Source organism: Oryx dammah, unplaced genomic scaffold, assembly GCF_014754425.2.
Source record: "Oryx dammah isolate SB20612 unplaced genomic scaffold, SCBI_Odam_1.1 HiC_scaffold_23, whole genome shotgun sequence".
NCBI lineage: Eukaryota > Metazoa > Chordata > Mammalia > Artiodactyla > Bovidae > Oryx > Oryx dammah.
Window position 1 is genome coordinate 35,349,847 of NW_024070207.1, and position 12,548 is coordinate 35,362,394.

Below are 12,548 nucleotides of genomic sequence, written 5' to 3' on the forward strand. Positions count from 1 at the left end.
AAATAACATTGTGATGGTATGGTTTTATATATATATCCAAACTTGTCAAACTATATACATTAAATATGTGCATTTTTGTATGTTAAGTAGCAACAAGTTGAAATAAATACATAAAACAACAATAAAGTTTTTGGTAAGTCAGTAAGTTTGGTAAGCTCTGGCACATTAGTCATATAGTAACTTAATCCTTCAAAGAATGACCCACTTGTTCATTTGGTCATTGTGTCTTGACTTTTGGTAAAAGGATGGCTTTTGATGAATTGACTTGGAGCCGAATCCAAGATGTCTAAGGCCAAGCCAATGAGGCAGGGTGTTTATTTATGGAAAGGTCCTATATAGAACTCCCTCGTGGAGCTCTGTGCTCCAACATGAGAAGGAAAAGGATGGGATTTTATTCTCACATATGAGAGAGAAATCATTCTTGATCCTCTCTCCTAAGGGCCTTTCCCAGGTGGTGCTAGGGGTAAAGAACTCTCCCAGAGACATAAGAGACTGGGGTTCTATCCCTGGCTCAGGAAGATCCCCTGGAGGAAGGCATGGCAACCCACTACAATATTCTTGCCTGGAGAATCCCATGGACAGAGGAGTCTGCTGGGCTACAGCCCATGGGGTCACAGAGAGTTGGACACGACTGAATTGACTTAGCACGGCAGCACGCCCTGTCCTTTCCTAGTTCCTTTTCTCCCTTTACCTTCCTGATGAGAGTCTGTTTGGCAGAATGGTTGTGAAAGGTCAAGAGCATGGTCAAGTTTGGGGTCTGGGTGATGAATGGGGAGAACCACTGCAGATGACTTTTGAGGAGCCCTCCCTTACTAACCCTCAATACCTTAGTGAAGGCATGATGCATAGAGAGAGGAACATGGAACCATATATTACCATATGTAAAATAGATAGCCATTGGGAATTTGCTCTATGACTCAGGGAACTCAAACAGGGGCATCGTAACAACCTAAAGGGGTGGAATGGGGAGGGAGGTGGGAGGGAGATTCAAGAGGGAGGGGACATATGTACACCTATGGCTGATTCATGTTGATGTTGGGCAGAAACCAACAGAATACTGTAAAGCAATTATCCTTCAATGAAAAATAAATAAATAAATACCTGAGTGGCCATCCAACCTGCAAGAAGCTGCAGCAGAAGCCTCAGAAGAAGTTTATGAGTCCCTGTTCCCCAGGGTTTTCAGAAGGAAAGTTTGAGTGCTGCTATGGCAACAGCTGATCTATTCAAATCCTGAAGATGATGCTGTGAAAGTGCTGCACTCAACGTGCCAGCAAATTTGAAAATCTCAGCAGTGGCCACAGGACAGGAACAGGTCAGTTTTCATTCCAATCTCAAAGAACGGCAACACAAAAGAATGTTCCAACTACCACTCAATTGCACTCATCTCACATGCTAGCAATGTATTTCTCAAAATTCCCCGAGTTAGGCTTCAACAGTATGTGAACTGAGGACCTCCAGATGTTCAAGCTGGATTTAGAAAAGGCAGAGGAACTAGAGATCAAATTGCCAACATCCGTGGGATCATAGAAAAAGCAAGAGGATTCCAGACAAACATTTACTTCTGCTTTATCGGCTATGCCAAAGCCTTTGACTGTGTGGATCACATCAAACTGTGGGAAATTCTTCAAGAGATGGGAATATCAGACCACCTTACCTGCCTCCTGAGACATCTGTAGGCAGATCAAGAAGCAACAGTTAGAACCAGACATGGAAAATGAACTGGTTCCAAATTGGGAAAGGAGTAGATTGTCACCCTGTTTATTTCACTTATATGCAGAGTACATCATGCGAAATGGGAGGGTGGATGAAACACAAACTGGAATCAAGATTGCCAGGAAAATATCAATAACCTCAGATATGCAGGTGACACCACCCCTATGGCTGAAAGTGAAGAGGAACTAAAGAGCCTCTTGATGAAAATGAAAGAGAAGAGTGAAAAAGCTGGCTTAAAACTCAAAAAAGGAAGACCATGCTATCACTTCATGGCAAATAGATGGGGAAACAACGGAAACAGTAACAGACTTATCTTTTGGGGCTCCAAAATCACTGCAGATGGTGACGAAATTAAAAGATGCTTGCTCCTTGGAAGAAAAGCTATGACAAGCTTAGACAGCATATTAAAAAGCAGAGACATTACTTTGCCAGCAAAGGCCCATCTAGTCAAAGCCCTGGTTTTTCCAGTAGTCATATGTGGATGTGAGAGTTGGCCTGTAAAGAAAGCTGAGCACTGAAGAATGGATGCTTTTGAACTGTGGTGTTGGAGAAGACTCTTGAGAATCCCTTGGACAGCAAAGAGGTCAAACCAGTCAATCTTAAAGGAAATCAGTCCTGAATATTCATTGGAAGGACTGATACTGAAGCTGAAGCTCCAATACTTTGGCCACCTGATGGGAAGAATTGACTCATTGGAAAGACCCTGATGCTGGGAAAGATTGAAGGCAGGAGGAGAAGGGGACATCACTGACTTGATGGACATGAATTTGAGCAAACCCTGGGGGTTGGTGATGGACAGGGAAGCCTGGTTTACTGCAGTCCATGAATTGCAACAAGTCTGACAGGACTGAGCAATTGAACAGAACTGATGGCAACAATATCAACCAATGGGAAGTAAAACTCCTCTGCTTCAGTTCATTCAAGGAGGGGAAATTGGAGACAGCTGAGGGAAGGAGGGTGTCGTCAGTTACAGAAACTTACCTGACCTCAGTAACAGGAAGAGTCTATAGTTGCCTTAGTTTCCTCCCAGCAAGAGGTTAGTTTGCAGGGTTGTGCCACAAGGAATTACCATGATAAATGTCGCAGCTGGTATGTACTGTATTCTTATGTGCCAGTCACTGGGTTAAGGTCTCAGTATTCAGCTAGACATTTACTTCTCAAAGCACATATTAGTACTTTCACGTTAAATTGCAAAAAAGAGAGAGAGAGAGACAGCATTTGCTTTGCCCAAGACAAACCCTGAACCGTCCGTGCTCTTAGTTGGTTGTTCCTAAATTCTGAGATCAGGGCCTCTGGCTGTGCTTGCTGGTTAATTTTTTTCTTTTCTTATCTTTTTTTTTTTTTTTTTTGGCCACACACTGAGGCACTCAGGATCTTAGCTCTCCAACCAGGAATCGAACCCATGCCCCCTGCAGTGGAAGTGCAGAGTCTTAACCACCGGACCACCAGGGAAGTCCTTTGATGGTTTCTTTAGAAAATATCTTTTATCAAACACAGATGAGAGACAATATACTATAATGGTTTTCAGCAGAGTCAGGAGTAATTTACAAAACCTTTCTTTTTGTCAATTTCCTTGTCTCCAAAATGGGGAAAATGACAATGCCCACTGAATATGATTTTTGTGAGGATTAAATCAGGTAATTCATTGAAAGATTGAGAATAGTATATGGTACATGGTAATCTTTCTCTATAAGCTTTAGATATTATTTCTGTTACTAATATTAGTAATAGGAAGAGTATGACAAGGTCTTAATTGGTAAAATGAAAAGATTATGACCTCTGTCCAAACCCAGTTTTATTTTACTATTATTCAGTTCAGTTCAGTTCAGTCACTTAGTTGTGTCCAACTCTTTGCAACCCCATGAATTGCAGCACGCCAGGCCTCTCTGTACATCACCAACTCCCGGAGTTCACTCAATCTCATGTCCATCGAGTCGATGATGCCATCCAGCCATCTCATCTTCTGTCGTCCCCTTCTCCTCCTGCCCCCAATCCCTCCCAGCATCAGAGTCTTTTCCAATGAGTCAAGTCTTCGCATGAGGTGGCCAAAGTACTGGAGTTTCAGCTTTAGCATCAGTCCTTCCAGTGAACACCCAGGACTGATCTCCTTTAGGATTGACTGGTTGGATCTCCTTGCAGTCCAAGGGACTCTCAAGAGTCTTCTCGAACACCACAGTTCAAAAGCATCAATTCTTCGGTGCTCAGTTTTCTTCACAGTCCAACTCTCACATCCATACATGACCACTGGAAAAACCATAGCCTTGACTAGACGGACCTTAGTTGGCAAAGTAATGTCTCTGCTTTTGAATATGCTATTTAGGTTGGTTATAACTTTCCTTCCAAGGAGTAAGAGTCTTTTAATTTCATGGCTGCAACCAGGGATTGCAGTGATTTTGGAGCCCCCCAAAATAAAGTCTGACACTGTTTCCACTGTTTCTCCATCTATTTGCCATGAAGTGATGGGACCAGATGCCATGATCAATACTAATATTACTAGTCTATGAAATCTCCAAGGTTTGGAGCCCCTGCCCTTAACCATGGTGCTTGTATATGGAGTGGTTTGTTTCTCCTGTTAAGACAATGTCTCAGTCCCAACAACGAAAGGGAAGTGCTTGGCTAAGTGCCATCTCTGAGCTCACTGCCTGGAGGACAGCACACAAATCCAGGACCCACACAAAGACTATGCCACTGAGATGACCTGGAGAGGGAGAGGCATGTGAGTGGGGAGGAGGAAGTGTGAGAGGCAGCTGGCTTCATAGGAAGAAGACAAACTGTGGACTCAGATTCAAATCAGAGCTCTGCCGTGGACTGGCTCTGTGACTTTGAACAGAGTGTTTCAGCTTTCTGAACCTCATCCGTACAACGGGATCTTAATAGTAGTTAGTTCATAGAGCTGAAAAGAAGATGAAGAGATTCACGTGGAGGACTCAGAAGAAAACCTGGCAAGCTGTAGGTGTTCAATAAACATTTTCTACCATGAAGATGATGAAGACACTAATACAGCAGACAGAATAAAGAGGTAGAGGAATAAAAAGAGCCCACTGCTTCCCAGAAGCGGGGAGAATTTTCTCAGTGCCACAAGGACCGATGTGTCTTGAGTTCTCCCTCACTAAGGTCAATGCCAGGCAGCCAAGAAAGAAGGAGGATTTGTATGGCCCCTCGCTGATGAACACACATGCTCCAGAGCTATGAATACTGCTGATACTGGAGACTGGCCTCAGTTCTGCTCACTTACCTGAATCCCACAAAACCCTTCAGATCAACTGCTATGAACTTCTGGTGCAGGCCCCAAACCAGAATTCTCCCCTCTTCCTGGCCACGGAAGGGTAACAGATAGTTACTGAAGAAGTAGCAAAAGTTGGGGCTTCCCTGGTAGCTCAGTTGGTAAAAAATCCACCTGCCGTGCAGGAGACCCAAGACCGATTTCTAGTTCGGGGAGATAACCTGGAGAAAGGATAGGCCACCCGCGTCAATATTCATGGGCTTCCCTGTGGCTCAGATGGTAAAGAATCCGTCTGCAATGTGGGAGACTGGGTTCAATCCCTGGTTGGGAAGATCCCCTGGAGGAGGGCATGGCAACCCACTCCAGTATTCTAGCCTGGAGAATCCCCATGGACAGAGGAGCCTGGGGGGCTCCGAAAGGGCTGGACTGAGCAACTCAGCACAGCACAGACCAACAGAAAGCATAACATAAAAATGGTGTTCAGGTGACCTCTTCTGGACAATCTGGGCAAGGGCTTTCCCAAAGACATCTCTGGGTCTACTCACTCAGTCCCGGGGCCTCGAGGGAGATTCATGGGCTGTCCCCGCTAAGGAACTCTAATCTGGGGTCAGGAAGCAGATTATGAGGAACCTGACACAGAGTCCCACTAGAGTCTGCATGGTGATGGCCCTGGATTTCACCTTTGCTGGTGAATCTGGAGCTGAATCAGGGAGCCCCAGTGTCTTAGTCAGCTCAGGACAGTTACTGGCCTCTTACTGGCCCTTGGTGGATACTGTGCACATGATTCATGGCTGTGAAGTAATCTTTTAAAAAATATTTATTTATTTGGCCATGTCAGGTCTTAAGTTGAGACACGTGGGATCTCCGTTGCTTCATGTAGGATAATTCATTAAGGCACACAGGCTCTGTAGTTGTGGGCACATGTGGCTAAGTAGCTCCAAGCCATGTAGGATCTTAGTTCCCTGACCAGAGATCAAACCTGCGTCCCCTGCATTGGAAGGTGGATTCTTAACCACTGGACCACCAGAGAAGCCCCTAAGTAATCTTAAGACCATAAATTCCAATCGTGGCATGGATCCAAGCAGATGTCTCAACTCACCTGATGGAGGTGGTTCAGGAATCTTATATAGAAATGGTACATACAGGAATGAACAAGTGCAGAACAGATGGGGTCTCATAACTCCCTGAAAGGTTCTCAGGGGTGTCTCCTTGGCTCCCTGGCACATTGCCCAAAGAGCCACTGCTTCCACTGGTCCTGTGAGGGTCCAGGTACAAAGACTTCCTGGATCACCAGTCCCCAACCTTTTTAGCACCAGGAACCAGTTTCGTGGAAGACAGTTTTTCCACGGACGGGGCAGGGGTCATGGTGGTTTCAGGACGACTCAAGCACGTTACATTTACTGTGCACTTTGTTTTTATTATCATAACATCAGCTCCACTTAGATCATCAGGCATTCGATCCCGGGGGTTGGGCACCCCCTGTCCTGGAGCATAAATGGGCCTGATCAGCACACCTGATGGCTCCTCCCGGTCAACTACAAACAAGCAGGAATAGGGCACAGCTGCCATTGAATCTGAGACCGCCCTTCCCCTTACTGAGTGTGGCAAGGGATGCTCATTGCAATGAGCTGAGCCTCATGCAGTGTGGATGTCTGTCCGGGTCACTTCAACAAGAAGGCTTGCTGTATCTTCACTGAACTGTGGATGTGGCTAATGACGTTGCCATTCGGTCAGGCTTCTGGCAAGGCTCAGACTGGCATATAGAGCAAGACTCTCTGCAGGGACCACCTGTGTTCCTCTCTAGGTAAGCTGTATTTTTAAAAAAATAATTAATTTTTTGGAGGTTAATTACTTTACAGTATTGTATTGGTTTTGTCATATATTGACATGAATACACCACAGGTGTACATGTGTTCCCCATCCTGAACCCCCTCCCAGATCCCTCCTCATCCCATCCCTCTGGGTCATTCCAGTGCACCAGCCCCGAGCACCCTGTATCATGCATCGAACCTGGACTGGCAATCCGTTTCACATATGATAATATACATGTTAGGTAAGGTGTTTTTATTCTCTACTTTTTTCAAGATTTTCTCTGTGTTTGGTTTTCTGCAGTTTGAATATGACATGCCCAGGTGGTTTTTTTTTTTTTTTTTTTTTTTTGCCTTTTGACATTTATATTGCTTGGTGTTCTCTGAACTTCCTAGATGTGTTGGCTCTCATTAATTTTAGAAAAATCCCAGCTATTATTACTTCAAATACTTCCTCTGTTTCTTTTCTCTTTCTTTGCTTTGTGTAGTCCCATTATACATGTTATACCTTTTGTAATTGTCCCACAGTGATTGGAAGATATTCTATTCCATGTTTTATTAATTTTTTCTCTACATTTAAGTTTGGGGGGTTTCTACTGATATACCTTCAAACTCTCTGATTAGCCCTTTCTAATCATCTGATGGGTCCATTAAATATGTTCTTTATTTCTTTACAGTTTTTTATTCTACTATTTCCTTTATATTTATTCTAAGGGTTTCTGTCTCTCTGTTTTCATTATCCATTTGTTCTTGAAAGTTGTCCACCTTTTCCACTAGAGCCCTTAGCATATTGATCATGTTTATTTTCAATTCTCAGTCTGATGGTTGCATAATCTCTGCTGTACATGAATCCACTTCTGACACTTGCTTCGTCTCTTCAGATTATTTCTTCTTTCCTTTTATCAGGCTATGTAATTTTTTTTTGTTGAAAGCCAGTAATGATCAGGCATTTGGAAGTACACAGGCCTTCGTATGACATCTTATTTTTATCTGGCCAAGAGATATGCTGTGCTTACAGTTTTCTGTATCTGTCGTATCAGAGGATTCAATTTCCACAAGTGTTTAGTTTTTGTCTGCTGGCATCTTTCGTTTCCCATAGAAACCGCTTCTTAAATAGAGGCTGAGCCTTCCGTTCTTTCAGCTGTGACCCACTGCATTATAAGGAGAGCTAGTTGATGTTTTGTCAGGTCTGGGTTGAGGAGACACGTTCTATAATCTTATGGTTTGGGCTCAGTTGTTTAGTGTCCGTGACCCCCTGGACTATGACCTTCACAAGTACTCCTCAGCGTGTTTCTTCTCTTCTGTGAAGGTGCATGTCTAGGGGGTTTGAAGTTTGGTAATTTCCCTTACCCCAATTCTAAGAAGGCTGTGGTGAAGTCTTCTCCCTTGCTGGGTAGGCCACTGTTACGAAGAATGCTCTTGGCTTGTGTCCAGTGGTTACTTCTCCGCTCTTTCTTGGTCAAACAGGAGGCAATTTTTCTCTGATCTTTACCAAGAAAACCTGTTGAGGATCCTAGGGGTAAGCACCATGATTGTGGGGGTGGGGGTTGCTTCGATTCAGTCCCTAGGAATTTTTAATTCGCAAGTTAGTCCACACTCAGTCACCAGCAATTCACTGAAGTTACCTTTTAAGTTCCCAGTTTTTAGATTTCATCATTTTCTGCCTCAGGTGTGCTGATCTGTGTTCACTATAATCTGTAATCTTGAGAATCAGCTCTTTCTCCAGTTCAGGGATTACAATTTGTCCCATGACCTCAATTCTGTGATGTGGCCAAGAATGGTCATTGATTTTTAATCTGTTCATATTTTTTCTTCTGAGGGTGAGAATGATGACTTATAAGCTCTTATTGGAGTGGAATCACTCCTTTAGATTTTAGACACTGTTTTCTTTAGCTCTTTGGATACGCCAGGGCTTCCCTTGCAGCTCAGCTGGTAAAGAAATCCGCTTGCAATGTGGGAGACCTGGGTTCAATCCCTGGGTTGGAAAGATCCCCTGGAGAAGGAAAATGCCACCCACTCCAGTATTCTGGCCTGGATAATTCCATGGACTGTATAGTCCATGGGGTCGCAAAGAGTCAGACACGACTGAGTAACTTTCACTTCTGCACACTTGGATACATTAAAATATCTGAAAAAAAGTCCACTAAAAGACATGGAAGAACCTTAAATGCATTATTACTAAGTGAAAGAAGCCAGTTTCAAAAGGCTCCATGCTGTATGAGTCCATTTATATGCCACTGTGGAAAAGGCGGAAGTATGGAGACAGACAAAGAACAGAAAAAAGATCAGTGGTTGCCAGGAGGAGGGAGGATAGGAAGAACACAGAGGATTTAGGGGGCGGTGAAAATACTCTGTTTGATAGTACAATGATGGATACACATCAGTAATATATTTGTCCAAATCCATAGAACGTACAACACCAAGGGTCCCCTGGTTACTTCTCCAAACTCCTTTGGAGCCTCTCTCCTCCTCACTCCTGATATCCAGCCACTCCTGGGCCTTTCCAAAACATACAAAACCTTCCCAATTTAGGATTTTTGCCTAGCAACTTTCATCCCGCTTAGATATCCTTCAGGTTAAGCTTTTGTGTCCCTTCCTGAGTGGCCTTCCTTGACCTTACAACCCAAGTCAGAATCCATGTATTCTCTCTCCTTGTATCCCACGTTTCTTACATGGACACATCACTATTTGTGTATTTATTGGTCCCTAGTTGGGAGGCAAATTTCATGACAGGAAGGAAAGCATCTGTCTTTCTCCCTGAGGTCTTCCCAGCACCTAGCCCAGGGCCCAAATGGAATAGGTGCTCGGTTGACACAGGTGGAATGAGTGAGTAAAGGAGGTTTATTCATCCATTCTGTAGAGGTTGATGCCGTTCTCTCTAAATAGTGATGTACCTGCTGCCACACAACTAGCAAGTGGACATAAACGGGTGAGATCTCAGAATTACAGTTCTTAGGTGAATAGGCATCTTGGAAAGTATTTGCTAAGGGGGTGGAAAGTAGGGGTGGGGAGAAATGGGGTGTGGAGCAAGTCAGTTTGGAAGATTCCAGACCAGTGACTCTCAGAGAAATGGCCCCTGGCCAAGGACTTGCAAGACATAGATTCAGGATTTACAATTGTTGAAAAACGTCCTCCGTTTTTATAATACCAATTGCTGATAAACGGCCCTGAGGGAAGGCTGATAGAAAACATCGCGCTTTCCCTGTAAGGGCAGGTTTTGCAGTTTATGGGAAGGAGGCTGGCTTAAAAGGCTCCAGGGAGACTGCCCCTCGCCCCCGCTTTCTACCACTTTCTTAAGCAGAGCAAAGGGCTGCGGGGCGCGGGAGACGCCACCGGTGGTGGTGCCAGGACCACACTCGCATAGCAGAAAGTAGATCTTGGTGAGCCTGCATCCCGCAGGCTGCACATCGCTCTCCGCCCCACAGACTCCCACACCGCCCTCAGTCTGCACCTCACTCTTCAGACTCCACACGTCCCCACTGCAGCCCCTAGTAATCTCCAGTCCCCCCCGTGTCACCTAGCAGTCTCACATCAGCGCACGAAGGGCGAGAAGCTTGTAGGGAAGGCGCAAGTGCGGAGAGTCAGCGTGGAGCCACGTTCCCAGCAGAGGGCGCGGGAGAGTCAAGGCCGCCACTGCCAGTCCCCACCTTTCTAAGAAACAGACTCTTCCTCCTTTCCCCTCCGCAGTGAGTTCGCCTATGCCTGTGTGCTCAGTGGCTAAGTCGTGTCCGACTCTTGGCGAGTCCATGGACTGTACCCCGCCAGGCTTCTCTAACCACGGAATTTTCCAGGCAAGAATACGGGAATGAGTTGCCATTTCCTACCCCAGGGGATCTTTCTGGCCCAGGGATCGAACTCGTGTCTCTTCTGTCTCCAGCATTGGTAAGCAGATTCTTTACCGCTGAGCTATAAGGGCAGCCCTAAATGGTTAGTTATTATTATTATTATTATTATCATTTTCTGATGTATATATAACAGTTATCTTAAGAAAGAAACCAAGAGTCTATGGACTGAGAACGGGACCGGGGATTGTGTTTAGCCAGTTTGCTTTTGTTTCTTTTTTGGCTTGAGTTGTTGGGTGTGTTGTTTTGGCATCCAGTGTGTTTTGTTTGTCTGTTAATGTATAGGTTAAAAATCGTCTTTCTCGGGAGATTGAGGTTGTCATACACACTCTAATATATATAAAATAGATAACAAAGAAGGACCTACTGTGTAGCAGAGGGAACTCAATACTCTGTACTGAGGAAATCTTAAAAAAGAGTGGAGACTGCTGAATGTTATGTGGCAGCCTGGATGGCAGGGCAATTTGGGGGAGAATGGACACGTGTGTATGTATCGCTGAGGCCTTTTGGCTGTTCACCTGAAATTATCACAACATTGTTGACAACAGGGAAAGTGTGAGGAGACGTTTTATGGACATTAAATCCCCACACGCCCTTTTTGTATTTTTCCTTTTTTGTAAAGAACTTCCCTAGGAATGATATGGACCAAGTCAAAGAATGTTAGAGCTGGAAGGAATTTTTGAAATTAAAGCATCTTGTTATTACATATGCGGAATAGGAAGCCCAGAGAGGATAATGACAGAGCACCTGAGTGCAGTCGGTTTCCATTCTGGAGCTCAAGCTGGAAGCAGTATCTCTCAGGGAAAGGGAGTAGTGTGATGTTTAAAGATTTTAGTCTATTCTTTATTAGGTAATTGTTGTAGGAAAAGTTGGAAATTCATGTTTTCATTTACCTTGGATCCTGTCACTTCAAAATGATTGTTGTAGTCTTCTGTATAATTTTCCAGATGTTTTTGTATATGTAAATATACTGGTAAAATGCTGTCTCAACTAAAATTGGATCATATTATCCATGCTTCTTTGAAATATAGTTCCTACCAGATGCATAAACCTGTTGGATGGAGGGACCTTCACTAATTTAATCAGTTGCTTATGATAAATAAGCTTTTTCAAATGTTAAATTCTTTTAAAAGATGCTGCACTCAACATTCCTGTTTATGCATCTTTTGCCAAAGTAATGTCTACCCTTTGATCAGTGTGAATTTTTATAAATGTCAATTTTAAAAACTATTTTAATTAATTTATTTGGCTGCTCTGGGTCGTAGTTGCTGCATGTGAACTCTTAGGTGTGACACGTGGGATCTAGTTCCCTGATCAGGGATTGAATCCAGGCCCTCTGCACTGGGAACTTGGAATCTTAGCCACTGGACCACCAGGAAAGTTCCCAGTATGAATTTTTGTAGGAATGTAGGGCAACTCGGTTTGGAATCTGGCTCTGGAGCTTACTGTGTGTCTTTACACAAATCACAACCTTTCTAGGCTCCAGTTTCCTCATCTTTAAGTGGAAGCAATCAGGCTACTGATTGTTTACAGGTATGGGGGAGGACTAAATGAGATAATACATGAAAAATAATTGGTTAGTGCCTAGCACATAGCAAGTCCTAAATCAGTATTAGCCATTATTGTTGTTACTATTGTTATTACCATCATGACCCCTCAAGAAAACTGGTTCTTCAAAATAAACACCCATAGTTTCTATTACTCTTTAAAAGAGAGTAATCAGAATTTCCTGAGGAAATTCTTAGGTGGAAAACTTTAGAAGCTGAATTAATATTTTCTATTTCTAACTTTGTTTATCTAGAGGATAAATAATAGGTTTAAATGAAGTGTGGGCTGTGGAGCTATTTACCATGCTCTGCTTATATAGCTTTCTGCCAGTCAAACCAGGAAATGAGAGCTATTTGTTGGACGTTCTTATGTAAAAATCAACTATTTTGTGATGAATAAAGCCACTTCCGATTC